The sequence below is a fragment of the Aphelocoma coerulescens genome (genome assembly GCF_041296385.1).
Source record: "Aphelocoma coerulescens isolate FSJ_1873_10779 chromosome Z unlocalized genomic scaffold, UR_Acoe_1.0 ChrZ, whole genome shotgun sequence".
NCBI classification, from domain to species: Eukaryota; Metazoa; Chordata; class Aves; order Passeriformes; family Corvidae; genus Aphelocoma; species Aphelocoma coerulescens.
The window spans coordinates 10954832-10974104 of record NW_027184085.1 but is presented as its reverse complement, the minus strand read 5'-3'; the positions used below and the strand labels follow the sequence as shown (position 1 = coordinate 10974104).

The window sequence follows — 19273 nt, the reverse complement described above, 5'->3', positions numbered from 1 at the left end:
CCCGCCCGGGCCGCCCCCGCGCTCCGCGGGCCGGGCCGGGCGTACGAGGCGGCGAGGCAGCGGCGCCGGGCCGGGTGCGCCTGCCCCGGGCACGCCGGGCAGGTGTCGGGGCGCCGGACCCCGTCCCGCCGAGGTGAGTGGGGAGCGCGGCGCGGCTGCGGGCGGGGGCGGCGGAGCCGGGGCTGCCCCGCCGGTGGCTTCGCTCCCGCGGGGCTGGGCTGGGCTGGGCTGGGCTGGGCTGGGCGCTGCGCTCCCCCCGCGCTGCCGCAGCGGGACGCGGGGCTGCATCGCCCGGCGGTCGCTGTGGTCATCCCGCCCCGCCATTGGCACCGGGGGCTTCGTGCCCCGGAGGACGGTGCGGCGCAGCCCCCTCGCTGTTGCCACCGGGGCTGCATCTGCCGGAGGTCGTGAGTGCCTCCCCCAGTTCCCTGGGGGCTCCGTCTCCTGCGGGAGGGCAGGGTGCATCTCTCCACCCTGGGGCTGAGGCTCTGCATCTTACCCAGAGTTGTTTGTGCGGGGCGACAGCCCCCCCTCCGTGTGTCAGTGGGGTGCCTCCCCCGTGATCCCTGGGGCTCCCTCCCCAGGGGGGCTGAGGGTCGCATCTCCTCTGGAGGGACTCAGGGGGATGTGTACCCCATCGTTTTGGGGGCTCCATCCCCAGGAGGCTGGTAGGTCCATGTCCAAGGGCCGGTGGGGTCCATCGCTCTGTAGGTCACTGGGGCAGGTGTTGATAGGGTCCGTCCTGCCAGGGTTGGTGGGGTTTCATTCCTCTGGGGGTCAGTGGGCCACATCCCCTGATATGGGCGTGCTTGTAAGGTCTCTGACCAGCCCTCGCTCTGCTGATCCCGGCGTGCCTGCCTGGGGGGCGGGGGGCAGCTCCATCGCCTGCTGTGACACTTTGTCCTATCTCCCCGCGCCGTGGATTAGGTCATGTTGTGACAGTGCCTGTTACTGTCTTGCAGTGCAGCAGGACCCGGGGATGTAAGGAATAGGGGTTGCCGTTGCAGAAAAAACAGCAACCGCCCCCCTTCCCTGTACGCAGCAGTTTAATAAAATCAGACAGCATGAAGCATGTGGCCGATTTTTTCCCCCCTAATCATCAGAAGGTAGCTCTCTGTGTCATTAAATTGTCCTGTTCGCACAAAGCGGGCTGTGATATATGCAGTGTTGTAAGCCCAGGAGCAGTTGTGGATGAGATATGTAAGAGGAAAACATCAAGAGCTGACCTCAAACTCTGAAGTTAACTGTGCTGCCTCTCCTTCGGGTGGCCTGGGGTACTCTCTTAAACCTGTCTCAGTTTGTAACTATCTGACCATTCTACGTGGCTGTAAAAAGCTCTTGTGCCCCTTTGAAGGTGTCATAAAGCTGTAAATGGGCTTAATATAGCCCATCCCGTTAACCTCAGCGCTTTCCCTCGGTATCGTTTTAATGAACGGCAACGCTCGTGAATTTCTCTCAACGGGCTGTCAAATCCTCTCTGCTTCTGGCTGGGAGAGAGCGCGGTGAAGCCTTGGGAGAGGAATCGTCCCAGAACTGCCTTCACTCCTTCGTCCCTGGGGGCTGTGGGAGTTTGTGGGGGATTGACATAAGATGCTGGTGCGCTCTGGGCAGTGCAGTGGCAGCGGGTTCAAGCACTGTCCCTGCATCAGCCTCTTGAGTTTAGTGGAGACATCACGGCTTGGGCTTCATGTAACCCCTGGCAGAGGGGCAGCCAGAGTGGCTGTAAGCAGGTGTTACCAGAGTGCTCAATCGCCTCGGTGGAAGTTCCTCTGCCTTCATCTCAAGGCAAACTGCAATGCCTGAACTCCCTCCGCAACTCTCACTTTCACGTGCAGGATGCATGTCCTTGCAAATACTGTGCTAATCCCTTGGGATGACTCACAAACCGTAGAGTGCCTTCTCCCTCCCTTGCATGGGTCTTTGCACTCGACGAATTATTTTCTGGGTAGCCAAAGCTCAAGGTGTGTGGAAGAATAGCCTGCGATATTACTGAATTAATAATTTTCTGAAAAACAAAATGCCTGAATGCAAATAGAATGGAAAATGTGTCTTTGAAGTATTTTTTTCTGTAAAATTATTCAGTGCCTAGCCTGGAGGAAATCTATTTTTTTAAACTTTTATAAAACTCACAAATATTTTACAGAAGCGGGAAGGATTTCTTTTTATTTTTTTTTTTTTTTAAGTATTTTGGTTTTCATGACATGAGGTCTTTTCTGTGTTCCCTTTGAAATGTTGACAGGGGAATGCTAGTCTAAAACACCTGACGAGTGAGTAGATGTTTAGTCTGGTTTACCAGCTCCTGAGCTGGCAAAGGCAGCTGCCAGCAGCTCTGCCAGGGGCACAGAAAGGCTGGGTCCAGCCAAGGATGCCCAGGATTCCCAGGGCAGAAATCAAGATTGTCTCAAATGAGTTGAAGTAGGGAGAGAAGGTCAGAGTCCAAATGGTATTGCAGAGGATTTCCTAGGAATGCAGAGAGCTGCAGCTATCTCGTGTGGCAGGTATCTACTGCAGGGGTTATTTGGCAATGCTGGTGACATCAAACCTTGATGTTGTAAGGGTCAAATTTAGAAGTTATTGCATATTTTCGTGATATTGCCATGGGTGTTTTGCTAGCTTTTCAGTAGCTTTGTGAAATAGGGAACATCTCTGGGCAGGATTCGGCTGGGTGCAAGAGTGCACGCCTGTGTTGGGAGGTAGGGAAGGCTTTAGTGTAAGGTCCATCTGCCTTAGCTCATCTGCACAAGCGTTGGGAAATGCTTCCTGCCTTTAAAATCCAAGTCATGACATATGTGGAAAAAAACCAATTTTTTTTTTAAAATTATGGTTCTTGACACAGCACACTTTGTCTCCTGAAAGGACAGCTGAGTTGCCCCAAATGAAAAGCTCTGGGTTTCACCAGAGTAGTATGTGAAAAGGTCTTATAGTGCAGGCACTTTTCTAAACTGTTTTGAATGTTGTTGTTTAAAGTAGCTTCTTTACTATATTTGTACACATTTCTATACTAGCTCATATTTCTGAGTTATTACTGTCTCCAGTATAGAACTTGTTCTCTTGGCTGGGTTTCCTGCAGGTGTTCATGGGTGCCCTATGTAGCATTCTTACCTGAAATGGGCTCAAACAACTGATAAATTCCATTAGACAAATGCAGAATTAAAAAAAAAAAAAAAAAAAGTAGTTTTAACTGGGCAATGTTAAGTCAGGAAATAGGCTGAGGCTCCAACAGCAATACTAACTTGGCTGCAGTACACATCCTGTGAGCTCTTTTATGACATACACCTCATAATGTAAACAGGAATAAGCACGTAGATTAATGTATGCACAGAAGGAGTGGAAAAGAGTGTTTTTCTGGATTTGCCCCCCTTGTCCCAGTGACAGCTGGGTCTTGCACAGAGCCTGGGAAAGCCTGGCACTGCCTTACACCACGCTGGGCAGTGCGTCCAGCACCGACTCAGGCGTACCCGACGGCTGATGGAGTGAAAATAGCAGCAGCAAATGAGTAATTTGGGTTTTGTTTCTGCCAAAACAATAGCAGGGTAATGAACTGCATTTTGTTCCTTAAGGTCTGTCAGTTGTATGATCCTTGAGCGTTCCCTCTTGTGCTGCTCCCCACCGGCGTGTCTGGCCCTGCTGAGGCTTCTGTGGTTGCAATGAAGTGCAGTGGCTTCGCTTTGGTGAGTCTCAGCTTTCTGCTTCTATTACCCACGTGCTACAGTAACAGCTCTCCTGGCTAATTTTAACTAGATCATGTACAAAAGTGATTAAATGAATATTGTACTTTAATACAGATCTGCAATGGACCAAGCAGTATTGCTCTTTCTATTATGTTGTCTTAATTAAAAACTGTGTTATTAATATATTTCACTGAATTGATAAATTTAGCCTGAAGGTCAGATAGTCTAATCTGACCTTCGCCATGTCACAAGACATTATATCTTGTGCAGCTACCACTGCTCTGAGCTGGAGATTTGCATGCGATGTGGTGTCATCTAGGGCAGAGTCTGTGGTCCTTCAGCAGCAGCTTCCAGCAATGACAAAGGTGGTCTGGGTGAATAAAATTAATTTATGGGTACTCTCCAGGAGAAAATAATTATCCTTTTCTGTCTAAAATGAGCTCCTAATGTAGTATTAGCGCACTGATATTGCTGCCTTGCTGTGACATTGTAAAGCTCTGCAAGGGAGGTGGGAGCAGCTGTAATACTGCAATCTAACACTTCTTCTGTTACACCTGCCTAAAGGCACCTCCTCTTCAGTGCAGCCCCCCAAAGATGCTACTAGAACATTGTTGTAAGCCATGCTGTTGTGCTTTAATTTCATTATCGTTTGATTTGGCCAGCATTTTATTCACTTTCTCTGCAGTGTTAGACAGTTTGCAAAGGAGGTTAGTAACTGGGTGGGTTACAGCACTTACTGTGTGCACTTAATCTAAATTTCTCTCTAAGTGGAATTGTATTAAAGTGATTTGGTAAAACTTTGAAATTACAGTGAGGTTGCTTTTGGTAATTGACTTCCCTTCCCTCAAATAACTGTGTTTATTAAAATTATCATGACTCACACGAAATGGTTCAAATCAAACCGAATGCCTGGATCCCACTGGGTTTTGGTTCTGGCCATTTTTGCTGTGTGAGAAGTGAAGGTAGGTACTGCTGTGGGGTCTCCCTGTGGTGAAGGGCCAGCTGTCCCCTGTCAGCTCTCACAAGTGGAACAGTACCTGTCAGGATTTGTGCTGGGGGACTTGTCAGACAGAACACCATTGAAAAACGAGAAAACCATGGAAAATGGTCTCTTAACTACATTAAAGACTTGTGAAACTTCTGTCATTCTGCAAAAAAACCCTGTAATTTTTACACAGTGGAGCCGTCCTCCCTGACTCAGACGGGGAAAAAGACCTATTCAATGTTACATTTTAATCATATACAACACAAAGACTTTTGCTGTGCTGTTTAAAATCCAGCTTTCTTTCAGGCTGTGTTCTGCTGGGATGTTTTCATCCAAAACGGACTGCTGAGGCTGACAGGAACAGTCTGAAAAAGCAGCTCTAACCTTCCTTCCTGACACTTCAATAGTGACACCCACTGTGGGAAACTAGGGCATAAATGCATTAACACTTGTCACTGGGAAGAAAATCCTCTCCATGATGGGGACCAGAAGAGAGCGATTCCTAGATTCATGATACAAATTGGTTCATTATTTATTTCAATCAAAGTCTGTAGGTGCTGCTACAATGAAAAATTAAAGTGCACTTTACAGAATACATGTGAGCTGACACCCTGCCAGACCCAAAGCCTTCCTGACCTACAAAACGAAGGAGAACTTTGATGCTTGCTCCACTCTTTGCAAAGTCTCAGACAAACAGGCTTTGTCCAGAATTTTGACTGAGGTAGGACCTCCTGAAACAGATGCCAAACCCACTGTGTTCACTGTTGCCTTCCAGGGAAAACATCCTGCTTTTGCCTCCTGGTATTACAGATCTGCATGAGAGCAGCCCAGCTGCTTGGTCTTCTGTAAATACTTTGGACCTCACTGGGTATCCTCTTACCCATGCCACCATCCTGTTTCATGTTGTCTGTAAGTTTAGCAATGTTCTCATCTTCCCAGATTGGTAAAAGACAGCTTGTTTCCTGCTGGAGCAGGGTTTTTCCACTCCTCCAGCTGTATGCAAATACAACACTTGTATAAATCAGTAAGTGTGATCTGACTGAAGAAATACACTCCTGCTTCTCTCTCTGCTTACAGGGCAAAAGCAGTTGCCTGGTAGTGTGGGGAAAATCTGGCTTTAATACTGAGCTGTGTATTTTACTGGATGTGCTGGTCTTAGTATCATAGAATGGCCAGGACTGGAAGGAACCCTAAAGGTCATGTAGTTCCAACCCACCTGCCATGGACAGGGACATCTTTTGCTAGATCAGGTTGCTCCCAGCTCCATCCAGTCCGGCCTTGAACACAGCTTCCCTGCGCAACCTGTTCTGGTGCCTTGCCAACCTCACAGTAAAGAATTTTTTCCTAATACCTAATGTAAGCCTGCTCTCTTTCAATTTGAAGCCCTTCCCCCTTGCTCTGTTGCTACAGGCTCTTGTAAGAAGTCTGTCTCCATCTTTCTTGCAGCCTCCCTTCAGGTACTGGAAGGCCACGATTAGGTCATCCCAAAGCCTTCTCTTTTCCAGGTTGAACAATTCCAGCTCTGTCTTTCCTCGTAGGAGAGGTCCTCCAGCCCTCTGATTATCTCGATGGCCTCCTCTGGACTGGCTCCAGGAGGTCCCTGTCCCTGCTGTGCTGGGACCCCAGAGCTGGATGCAGAGCTCCAGGTGGGTCTCAGCAGAGCGGAGCAGAGGGGCAGAATCCCCTCCCTCCCCTGCTGCCCACGGGGCTCTGGATGCAGCCCAGGACACGTTTGGCTCTCTGGGCTGTGAGTGCCATGGCCGGGGCATGTCCAGCCTCTCAGCCACAGCACCCCCAAGTCCTTCTGGGCAGGGCTGCTCTGGGTCTGTTCATGCCCAGCCTGTGCTGATACCGGGGCTTGCCCTGACCCAGGTGCAGCACCAGCACTTGGTCTTGTTCCCATGGCCCCGCTTCTTGAGCTTGTCCAGGTCCCTCTGGATGGCATCCTGTCCTTCAGGTGTGTCAACAGAGTCACTCAGCTTGGTGTCACCTGCAAACTTGCTGAGGGTGCACTTGATCCCTTTGTCTGTGTCATTAATGAAGATATTAAATCACACTGGTCCCTGTATGGACCCCTGAGGGACTCCACTTGTCAGTGACTCTGAGACACTGGCCGCTACTCTGTGAATGGGACCTTGTAACCAGTTTCTTATCCATCTAACAGTCCACTCATCAAATCCATCTCTCTCCAATTTAAAGAGAAGGATGTTGTCACAGGGATCATGTTAAAGACTTTATGAAAGTCCAGAAAAATGATATCTGTAGCCCTTTCCTTGTCCACTGATGTGGTCACTCTATCACAGAAGGTCACTAGTTTGGTCAGGCAGGACTTAACCTTAGTGAAGCTGTGCTGATTGTCCCAAAGCACCTCCCTGCTGTAGCCAAGCTTCTGAGAGGCTCTGTTCCATGATCTTCCCAGGCACAGAGGTGAAGGTGACAGGTAATTCCCAGGGTCCTCTTTTCTACCCTTTTTAAAGATGGGTACAATGTTTCCTCTTTTCCAATCACCTGGGTTTTCATCTGACTGCCATGACTTTTCAAATATGATGGAGAGTCTTGCAAACTACATCAGCCAATTCCCTCAGGACTCTGGAATGCATCTTACTGGGTCCCATGGATTTACAAATGTGGTGGTACATTATGTACATTATGTATTCAAGTGATCGTGGAGCTGATCTCTACTTAGAGTGGGAGGTACTTTGGTCCCCCAAAGTCTCCATCCTGCTGTCCATCCACTCGAGGGATGTGGGAAGAGAGGCTGCCAGTGAAAACTGATGACTGAGTTCTGTTGGGCTATTTATTCTCAATACAAAGATGGAAAAGAGACTTCAGAATCCATGGGTTTTGAGAAACCTTCTGTCCAAAGTCTGCAGCGAAACACAAACCCCAAAGGCTTTGCTTACTTAATGGCACCCTAATGCTCTGATGCATGTGGTGCAGCTCCTTTGTGTCCCCTGTGCTGGGGAGGAGATGGATGGGACCCCTGGCAGCCACCTCTGTTCATTGTAGTGCCTGGCTGTCAGCCCATCAGCTTTAATCAGGGCTGGCAGGAACTCTGATGGCAACTGACTGCATGTTAAAGACTAAAGTCCCTGTCTCATCTGAGCTCAGTTCCCTTCGTGAAGGATTTCAAATGACAAGTGGGACAGGTATTAAACTTTAACCAGCTGTTCATCTTTAAAATATTAATCCTGTTCTTATGCTCTTACCTGTTTTCCCAGCATGCCTAGGTTTGAAGGACTCCCAAGAGTGATGACTACCTATCTTGTGGTCATCCCAGATCTGCAGTGCCAATTTCCAGTTTTCAAGCCCTCCTCACAAGTGTTTTCTGCTGGGAACATGCTCACCATGTTTATCTGTGAATACAAATACTGGCCTGAATTCAGGCCAGCTTTCAGTTTTCCTCCTAGGCTCTCAGCAGCATAGATTATGTTCCCCTTCTCTTAATCATCTTCCCCACCCTTTATTCTTCTGTACCACAGAGCAACCTTGCTCCATATGGGTTGTATTTGGATCCTCCACTTCTTGGGGTGAGGAGCTGAGCAGAGAAATGTCTTCATTGCTATGATGGGGCTTGGGCTGTGAGATGACATGTGGCACATCCTATTCCAGCAGGAATCCATCTGCCCCCTCTTACAGAGTAGAAGACATCCTCCTCTTTATCTTCTGAATAAAGCTACAAGCATTTTTGTATGGGAAATCTGTCCCGTAACTCAGCTGGAAATAAATAAACGCAGCAAACAAATGGGTGGCACTGTTCCAAAATGCACAGTTACTCCGTCTGGTGCACCGTGGCTGCTGAGAGGTGTGGGGCTCTGGGGAGCGGGGTGTGATGGGCTTGGCTTGGCCTGCAGCCTTGTCTTTCAGACCACATCCACAGGCTCATCAAAGGATTCAAACTTCTGTGCAGTGAGTAGTCTGAAGTGTGGTGAATCACAGCTTCTGGATGTGTGGGGTGGAAGGGACCTGCTGGGTCACCTGTGCTTTACTTTCAGGAGGATTCTTCCTAATTAGAGCACGACTCGTGACTGCAAGATGTCTTATTTGGGTGGTTGAATAAATTGCCATCCTCTCTGTGAGACGTGAAAGTGTATTTACTAATATGCCTGTAAATGTCTCAGCTGTGAGGTTGCTACTTACTGCACTATTGTAATGCAAATGTTTGTGGTTATGTTTGCATTGATCACACAGACAGTGCACACAAATTTTATTCCTTGTGGTATTTAAGCTTGCTTTTTTCCCCCTTCCTGCTGTATCTGTTTTGTTAGACACTATATAATAGAAATTGCTTGAAGTGTAATTGCCTGTCACTCAAGTGCCATTTTACAATATAGAGCTGTATCAATTAAAAGATTCTTCCTCCTCCAGTTAATTTTAATTCTTGGGGGTAGATAGCATTGTTTGTCTGCAGAACACTCCACTAAATCATTTGGTACTTTGTACATTTGTTTACTTTTAAATGTAATCTATGTGAAAGGTAATGGCCTGTAGTTACAGCTGCAGAAAAGAACATTCGTTGTCAGAGTCTTCTGGCTGGCTGTGGTGCTCCTAGCATGGATGTAGCCTGACTGCTCCAGTGTGATAGATGTGAAATCACTGGTTGTACACAGCCAAAGAGGGGGCAGCTGCCCTCTTTTCATGTGCTTCTTGGGTCAGGAGGTAGGGATAGGTTTAGGTGTCACTGTTGGAAGTTTCCTAAATGAACTATTTTTTCAAGTTTGTCAGTCTGAAGACCAGTATGTCCTACATGACTCTTGTGGATGCAGGCAAGAATCAGAAATGGTAGCTCAGCCTGAGAAACACAGGGAAACTGTTTAGAATTGGTATTTCTTGTTTGGAGTGGTCCTCCAATGGAGTCGCTTTTCAGTGCATGCAGACACTTTGGAAAAATGGAGCCTGTGAATAGGAAACCTTGACTGGAGTAGGAGCCTGCTTTGAGATTAATGATTTTATCTGTGGCCTTTTAATACCTCCTACAGATGGGAAGATAGCTCAGGGGTAATCTCTCTGATGGGAGGCAGGAAGAGCTGCTGTTTGGAAGGTATGAGATGACATCTTTTAGTGTCTCTCTTCAGTGTTCGTTGAGGATAATCCTACCTTGGGGTAAGGGATGGCCTTAAATTTGATGGAGATTGGATTAGGTGCCAACTGATTTAGGTATCTAATCTATAAAGAATAAAACTATTAGTTTGAGTCATGTAAGTACACAAGGAAATATATTTTGAACTTCATGTACTATTAGATAGTCAAGACAGTGGACATTATGTTAGCTACTGGCAGTGATACTGCCATGGGCTCATACTCTGGATCTCTGGATCCATTGTTTTTTTGTTGTGTGTGGGAGGCTGTTCCAAGAACTACTGTAAGCTGCTAAAACTGATTACATAATTATTTTTTAATTTGTAACGAACTGTTAGTCTGTCAAAATGGAACTTGAGGTTTTCTATGGAAGACCTAATACTTGCCTTAAAATCACGTGGTTTCATTTTGGCCTGTAATTGCCTGGAGTTTGCCCAGCTGCACTGACTGCCAAAAATGGTTGATATTTCAAGGCCTTTGTGTGGGCTCTGAGTGTCAATGTGTGTACAGCTTGTGTTAAGAATCAACATCCCTTATTTGGGGAAAAAAAAAAGATCCTTTGGGGCCGATTTCTGCTAAAGCCAGAGCAAACCTGGAACAAAACCCCCTGTTTTTTACAGTCATCTTTTTCTTTCAGCTCCCACGTCCATTTATTTCATGATGCTGTTGGCACTGCAGGGACAGTTTGTTCTTCCTCTACTGCGCTCAGAAACTTTCTGTTTGCTGGGAGGTGCCTTTGGCAGCTTGCATTGAGGAGCGAACTGTGATTTCAGTTTAAATGAACACTGCTTCTCTTAAATAAGAACTTGTTTAAACACAGTCAGGTTAAAAACCAGCTAAGAGTCTTTATGGAAGAGCTTCCAGTTTAAACATGGCCTGGCAGGGATGTGCACAACTTTGCCAGCATTTCAGAGAGGTGACCCTTTACAGCGGTGTCCCTGTCTCCTTGTCGAAGGTGCTCAGCAAAGAGAAGGCTCTCAGTTTCCCTTAAATGAGGCCAAATTTTGAAGGGATAGTGAGAAAAGTGGCCTATCTTGTGTTGATACAAAGTGAATGCAGGTTTTTTCAGAGACCTGCTTGTTTCAGTGAAGAGTGTGTAGGAATAATCATCTCTGGTGTGTTGGGAAAGACTTACAAAGTCATTCAGGACAATAAGCAGCTGCTTATTCAGGGTGCTGGTGTGCTTTCTTCTGGCTACCTGATGGGTCAGGTATAAGCTGCTGCTCAGTCCAGGCCACTGTCTGAAGTGGTGTCCCAGAGGAGCTGTGTGTCCATGGGTGATGGGCACAAGCCTGGAAGAGTAAACCCTCTCCCTGTGCTAGCAGTGCTCTTGGTACTTATTGCTCTGCATTGCAGGAGCCCAAACTGATATCCAAAATATGAGTTACACCTGCCTCTTAGTTTTCCTGATCACTTTGGTGTTTCTAATCCCCACTTTACGCTCCTGTTGCTATGAAGAAAGGGAAAACAGGCAGAAGACCCTGATTACGTGCTTGAGAAGCAATTAAATGGTGTTGGAAATGCTGCCAAAACATGAAAAGCAAAGGGAAAGGATGAATCTGGGAAAAAAAAAAAAATTCTGTTTCTTACATTGTGTGTATTATTAATAGATGGAAAATTATTTCAGACAAAGCTGTGAATTTTGTCTGCCCTTCTAAAAACATTCTAATTTTTTTTAAAGCTTCCCTCTGAGTATTACGGCCAACCTCATTTCACAGCTAGATGTATTCATCTCCATTAAATGCAATGGACAAAATCTAAAAAATCCAACTGCTTAACATTATAAGCAGCTTGCATAAACATGAATTATTAAGGTCACAAAAGCTCCTAGAAGCCAGCTGAAATGAGTGCACTGTTGCATTTCTTTTTTCAAAACATGCATTAATTAATAAGGGGCTAAGCAGCCAGACTGTTTCTCCCCCCCACCTCCATCAGATTTTGCTTTCATCAAGTGGAGGGGAAAGTGTCACTTCTCTCTCTTCCTCCTCCCTTTTGTTTGGCTGGAGCGCAGGAAGGTGCCAGACTTCATTCTTCACAAGCCAGTCATTCACAGCTGTGATGCCCTAAAATGCTCAGACGGGTTGTGTTGGGGCTATTACAACACAACACCCCCTCCAGAATGGCCAGGGGTTTCATTTCATGTCTTCTTGGACTGCCAGAATAGGAGCAGGAGTCTGAAGACAGGCTGCCTGGAGCTAGAGAGTAGTCACATCCACGTTTGGGCAGTGCAGAGAGGGCAGGGTGCTCACAGGAGAAACATGGAAGAGAAGAAAACAATGAGGGAAATGTGGTGGTAGCGAGAGGTCCCATCCTCTCTCTGGAAGCACCACATGCCCTGGTCTGTGTATGTGTGGGCATCGTGGCATATGCTGGTCCCCTCCACGTGTCATGTGCTGGTCCTTCTTCCATGTAGTGTGGGCACAGGCAGCACGTGGTGGCCATGGAGGTATCAGGGCTGTAGGAGCATTTGGTGGGAGCTCCTCTGCAGCCCAGGAAATAATTTCAGCAGCTTGACTGAGGAAAGGGCTGCTGTGACTGAGGGGCCAAGCCCTCCTTGTGTTGCAGAGTCAAAGCACATGTCAAGTTCAACACAGGAAGACACTTGCAGCAAGGAGCTGAAGAAGAAAAAAAAAATCCAGTAATAGTGTTAGTTTTTAAAATTAATTAATTCAGTTGTTGTGCTGGCTGTAGACGAGGCAAGTCAGATTAACTGTGTGGAGGGAAGAGGCTGCAGTGTCCGAGTGGGAGTTGAGGAGAAGTTCAGTGGTGGGTGCTGGTGGTGTGGGTGGTAGGTGAAGGCTGAGTCTTGTTGAGCTTACACAGGAAGAAGCAGCTCAGATGAGCGAGCTTACTCATGGGACTCTATGTTTAGGAGAGGGGATGCCTTCAAAGACGGTCCTAAAATGTCAAAAATATTATAAGTGAATATTGCAAGTGAACTTGTGTATAAGGTGGTTGAGCCTTGGTGTCCTGGAGATAGCAAATGGCTTGAGACTTTCTTACCTGGTTTGTACCTTAAGTAAATCCTCTGAGGCAGACACCTCTCTGTGGCTGTCGGTGTGGAGAAGGTGGGGATGAAGACTGATGGTTGGCATCTCTGCTCTCTGTGGTCCTGGCATCTGGAGAAGAAACTCAGGTAGGCAGGGTTTGCATTGTTGAACTCCAGAAAAACCAAATCTTTACATTTGGCCTAGCTGTGACTCCATTTTGCTTGGTGCCCTAATAATACAGCACAAGTGCCAAGACATCTCATGTGGTCTTCTAAAAATCTTCCCAGGTACCATACCTGCACTTTATCTGTGAGGAATCTAATTTCTTCAGCCACTAGAGAAGCTGTGTTCAAGGAGACAAAAATGTTAAAGCCATTGTTCAAATGCTTCTGCTCTGGGGTGGGTACCTAGTTTTAACTTCCCAAACAGCAAAGAGGTTCTTTGGGATGAGTTTGGAGGGAGGACCTGCCTCCGCCATGCTGCGAGATGGGACACAAAGGCCACAGTGCAAACATTCACACCAGAGATTAATGTTTATTGGGCCTGCCTTGTTAAAAATCAAGAAAAATATTTGTGCCATGCTTCATTCCAGCATGGTGGTTGAAAATTAGCTTCATCAGAGGCTGCTCTTGATGTATAATAAAAAACTCTAAGCAACAAAGGAGCTTTAAAAGAAGCAAAGACTTGACATATTTGTTAATACTCAGGGTAGCAATGCATTAATTTTAAGGCATGCTTTTTATTTTTTTCTTAAATAAAATGAGGACACTAATTAAAATTAATCCATTTATAAATCTGTCCACATCCCATTTTAAAGAGTAAATAAAATATTTGCCTTGTCCGTCCCTTTTCTCATCCTAAGACAATACAGACTATGTAACTTTTAACTCTTTCAGGTAATGAGCAGATAAAGGTATCTCTAATGATTTCCTAAAAGTTATAAAAATTGGTGGCACAGTAGAGATAGCTTTTAAAGTGCAGGAAGGATGGCTGTGGAAATGTTGGGAGTGCCTTAAAATTGGTTTAAAATTGGTTTTAAAGCTTGCCTTTGGGATCTGCAAACCTGAGCAATTTCTTGCCCTGGCTACCTCCCTGTCCTCCATTCACACCCCTTTCACAAAAATGACCTGTCTGTTGGCTGCCTTCCTTGATGTGCATTTTTCAGTGTGATAATTTGCATTATAAAATACATAGGGATGAATTTACTCCAGTTTTGCTCCCAAAGTCAGGCAGGATTTTACTGGGTGAGGTTGGAAGAAGAGGGGTGGTGGACCAATCCACAAATATGCCATATTTGATTAATTTATGTGATTTAAAAAAAAAAAAAAAAAAAAAAAGAAAGGGGTGGGGGGCTTATGGCAAAGAGACTCTGAAGTTTTAGTTCTGTGACACGTGAGACTGCAGTGTTGCCAGTGCTGAAGGTATTTTTTTCTGTGCCTTGTTTAGAAAGGAAGCTGAACACGACGACCTTGGGTCTGTGATTGTTGGTAGCTCCTCAATGTATGTTAATTAGGAAAGACTTCGAGAAAAGTAGTACAGCTGCTGAGGGAACTACACATTCTAATTTTTTAATGTGTTCCAGATATTACCAATTGTGCCTACAGATCTTTGGTGCAGTTGTGTGTGGAGGATGCATGTGAATATGTACCACATTTGCATGTAGAGTGTTGGCAAAACTGCTACCCTCCCCCCCCCCCCCCCCCCCAAATCCCAAACAATCAAAAAACCCTCTATAGGTGATACTTTAAACGTTAACATAAACTGTGTGTCTCTGCTTTGTCTCAGGCCAAAGGGAAGAGATAGCACGGAGCACGTCTGTTGTGTGTGAGGATGCTCCCCTCTGCTTTCATATGCAGATTTTTAATAAAACAAGTATGCATCTCTGCTTCTTGTCATTCCTGTCCCTGGGAAGTTTCACATCCCTTGCTATCTTCTATCAGTTTTCTGCTCTTTGATTTTGATGTCTGTTCTTTATAAATCTTCCAGCCTGAAATCTGCCTAAAACTGCCCCCACTCCTCCTTGGCAGGACTAAAACTCAGCAGCTGCAGACAAAGTGAAGGTAAGAGGAGGAAAATTGCAAATCCTCAGAGAAAAATGTGCAAACCAAAGTTATGCTGCCTTGGGAAGGAGCAGCTTGCTATGGCTCTCCTACAGACGCAAGTGGGCAAGGAGTAGCTGCTTGGTTGATTAGCAGATGGAGAGTTTAGATCATTGTTTCCAGCAGTGTTTGCACTCTAAATATTTATCCACGGTGCACAGGAGCATTGTTCCACCTTTCCCAGAGAAGTAGTGCCCAGGTAGGAGGTTTGAGCCCCCCTTACTCCCAAGGCTAATGGGATTTAGCTTCGTGATAGCAAGTTTGTGGCTCTTAAACAAAGTTGCTGAGACCTGCTGTTTTAAGCTGTGCTGCTGGTAATCAGTCTCCTTTTGTGAAAGCATAAAGAGACAGATGTTGCAATTGCAGGAGTTAAGGCTTCACTGGGTGTTTGCTCGAGGTGTTCTCTCTCCATGGGGAGGTGGGGGAGTTCAGGAAGACACAGCTGGACGCTCACCCTCCTTGTTGACAGAAAATGAGAGGATTTCTCCTTGCAGAAAGCACCTTCTGCATGGAGCCATGGTGGGCCTTTTGTCCTGTATGCTCAGTTTTCTGCTTTAAAGTGCTGTGCAAAATAACTTCTTTGCTTCCAGCTACAGATTCAGAACTGCTAACCACCCACTGTACAGCTGCTAATGCACAGATTATCTCCACAGCCAACAGCTTTAAGTAATCAAACAGAGATAATTTTACCTCTGTGACTCAACAAATAAACACCAGAATCAGGAAAAATCCTTTTGCCCACACAATCATACCCAGGCTTTCAAGGGCAAAGTGAAGAGTTTCATCAGAGCCTGCAGAGGTGTCAAGGTCACCAGGTTTGTCCCATCCTGGATCGATGGTGAGTTGCCTGTGCAGTGGTGTCGGGTGCTCTCAGGAGTTCACAATGCTCTGTAACCTGATGAGACCATCTCTTGCTGCTACTGCAAAAGACATTAAATGAGTAGAACATATACTGGAAGTTGTGTTTGCAGTCCTGCTTTCACAGGGAAAATTGTGGCTTGGAACAGCTTTTGTTAATGACTTCAGCCTTTAACTTTCTGTTCTTTGGAAGAACCGACATTTCTCACGGCTATCATGGGTTTAGCACCATTAAGAAAACACAACTGTTACATGCTGTAACATTGCATCTGTGGCTTCTTTCTCACTGACCCATCGCCACCAGTTTTGAGAAAGAGAAGAATTGTAGCCCAGAAGTATCAGAAAACATTTCTGCACTTTAAAAGTCTGTTTCTTTTTGCTTTTATTTCCCAGATCATCTAATTGTGACATTTTCGTAGAAATGTGGTTTTTGTGTTAGTAAATTCTAGTTGCTCCAAGCTTCTCTCATTTTCCCTGCCCTTTCCCCCTTTGTTCTAGTCAACTCATTTCCTTATTCCTGTTTTTAAGGATACTTAGCATGTTGTCATTGGGAAACAGCACTAATTTCTTCATGGAAAGAAACTGCTCAATGTTTCATGTGTTACAGTGAATAATTAAATAAAGAAAAATATATAAGCCCACAAAAGTAGCTGGCAGCTGAAAGGAAGAAAGCATTTGCAGTCTGCTGGGGAAAAGTGACACTCCTGGCCTGGTTTCTTTAAGCACAAGGGTAAGATTTAAAAATGAATAGGTCTGGCGTGACATTAAAAAAAAAAATCTGGACTTTTCGACTTTCAATGCATTTATAACATTAATCTTTAATTGTTGTATTCTTGAGCTACTGGCTGTGAGATCAGAGTTGGAATTGGTGGGGCTAAGGAAAACCAGGCTGGTAAGTGGAATGAAATGTCAGCAGGGACCATGACCTAGTGAACTGTCAGGGATGGAAAGGCTGTCAGCACTCAGGCAGGCGGGGGGCCTGGCAGCCTGATAGTGTATGGCATGAGCAGTCTCCACATAAATAAGGGGTTTTATTGCCCTTCATAGTCCTTTTCACCCTTTCTGGGCTGTACAATCATTGCCCCTTTTCTTTCAATTTTATAATGAATCTTGAAACACAACTGTTGGGCTCTGCAAAAGTGGGGTGAAAACTGGGCAGATGGGACCTCTGTCCTGGGAGTTGGGAGAGGGCTGCCTGCTCCCAAATGATCTAAATGGACCATGGAATTTTTTTCTTTTCAGATCAAACCAGAAGTGAGCAGTAATTTTGCAGTGACCCTTGCAGTTTTACAGAATGAGATCAGACAGTTGCCATCCTCATGGCAGAGGGAGCCTTGTTCTAACAGTAATTCAGGGCCCAGTTACAAATGGGGAACTGCACTGAGTGTCTTTTTCTTCACCTCCTCCTGTCTAGTTTTTCCTCTCACTGCACGTATAATCTCAAATGGATAACATGCTTTAGTAGAATTTGCTGAGACGAGAGAAGATAGAGAGTTGTGCAGAGCAGGAGCTGCCTGTGCCATTGCACATTGCTTTGAATTTGGTTAGTGTTTGTCTCATCAGCTGGGGTACGAGCCTTTGTGTTCTCCTTTTTCTACCCCTGTGTGCTGAGATTTGGAGGCTGGATCACATAATTTTTATCTGCATCATCCAATTGCCTTTTGCATTTCCTTTTCTGTGTGTGATCTGCAGCTCTGGCTGCAGTGAGGACACAGTGGGCAGGACTGCAGTGGTGCCCTGTACCACCCTGAGAATTGTTGATATGGGTCTGGTGTGCTTCATACTCACCAGAGGGACTGCTCAGCAACCACAGAACATCTCGCAGCCCTCCAGCCTTCACATGCTCTGCTGCTCTGCCAGTGTGACTGGTCTGACCTCTGCTCAGAGTGAGAGATTGGGTCCAATTCAACTTGCAGCAAAGTGGGGAGAGGCCTAGGGAGCTGTTGCAGCAATCCAGAGAGTATCCAAAATGAGGAGAAAAGGGACTTTTCGTTTCCAAAAAGACTGTTAGAAATTCTTGTCAAGGGTTGGGCTGTATCCATGCTGTTAACTCTTCTGCTGGCTTATCTATGTACTGCTGAAGTTGTGACCTTTTAGATCATGTCCACCAATTCTGCTCTTTAAATTGACAGGCTCTGCACTGAATGGCTCATACTTGGTAAGACATACAGAAAAGATGAGAAAGACTTTGAGAGGAAATGTGGTTTTATATTACAACCTCTTGCACCTCATCTTTGGTAGCTCACCAGTGTGTGATGGGCTGTATGGCAGAAAGGATTGTGCCATTTTAAATGTGCTGCTTATTTCACTGGCTTAGACCTTTCCTGTAGACTTGATTCAGCAAGGTAAATAACCACACATCTACTTTGAATTGCATGAATACTACTACTGAAATTAGCGACACTCTTCCTGCGGTTCATTTAGGATGCATGGTTGCAGCTGACCCAATTCCTGCTGAAATAAGTGGAAGAATTTCCCAGTATTCTATAAACCCAGGTCAGGTCCTAAATCCATTTAACCCTTTGAATTCCTGCATCGGTGCCTGCTTACCACAGTGTCATGGCTGGGGAGTGGTACAAATGCTGGCATGCATAGCACTGACCCGCATTTTTTCCGTAAGGTGCACCAAAAGAGGAGCTCTCCTCAGCCCCAAACACTCTGCAGTTCATCTTCTGACGCTGCTCTGTGTCACTATCTGATTCCTCCTCTGCCTTGATCACTCTTGATTTTATTCAGCAAAATCTGCATTTTCCCTGTGTGTGAGTAACAAATAAGAGGAGTCACTGCACTCGAGAGTCAGTAGGAGAGTAACAGCAGCCAGACCTGGAAATCCAGTAACCCTGGCACCACTGACCTGAGGATTAAACCCTGCTCACTGAAACATGAGCCCAGGCTGCCAAATTGCCCATGATAAGCTTGAAAGAACTGGGTAATAAAACCATGCCCCCTTCTATTTTCTTTGCAGCAACTTTTTAGCTGGAGGCTCATAACTGGCTGCAGCAATGTGAATAGAGAGCCCCTGCATGAGACCTGGCAGCGCTCAGTTGTGCTCTAGGATCCCATTCTTGGGGTTTTGTTTGTTTGTCGTCTGGATTAAGGGGATTAAAGACTTAACCTTTGTACAGCCTTTCAAATAATACTGTATTTGTGCTGGTACTGCATGTCAGGGAAGCACTCCCCCCGCTCCTGATTTCATGATACAAGTGAAGATCTGAGACTGGTCATGCTCATGTAAAGTTGTGTCTTGTGCTTTAAACCCCCATAAATTCAGCTCAGTGCTCCTGTTCTCCTCTGTTTGGTGGTGTTGCTGGAAGCAGGGCAGGCTACCTACTTCAGACCCCAGTCCCAGGAAGTGGGAGCTGTCCTGTTAGTGGGGGGTCGCAATCTGAGCTGCCAGATCCTTGTCCAGCTGCTGCGCCTCTGGGCTGTGTTTTTTGTAATCAGAAATAAAATTTATGCTGCCAGATGGGACCCTGCTGCATGTCAGTCTGTTGCTGGCTGGCTGTGGCTATTCCTTACCTCCTGCTCTAGAGTGGCTTTTTTAAAACAGGTTTCAGAGGTTTGTAGTTTGCACTGTAGCCTTTCGAGTGA

At 46.0% G+C, this 19273-nt stretch overlaps 1 long non-coding RNA gene across 1 annotated transcript; it reads left to right on the top strand.

Moving 5' to 3' along the window:
- The first annotated feature begins 55 nt into the window (after nucleotides 1-55).
- On the top strand, nucleotides 56-16174 carry LOC138103030 (uncharacterized). The gene is made up of 5 exons (XR_011147643.1): nucleotides 56-133; nucleotides 3561-3671; nucleotides 14511-14597; nucleotides 14712-14785; nucleotides 15478-16174. It is a non-coding gene; the product is annotated as an uncharacterized lncRNA (long non-coding RNA).
- Nucleotides 16175-19273: the final 3099 nt, after the last annotated feature.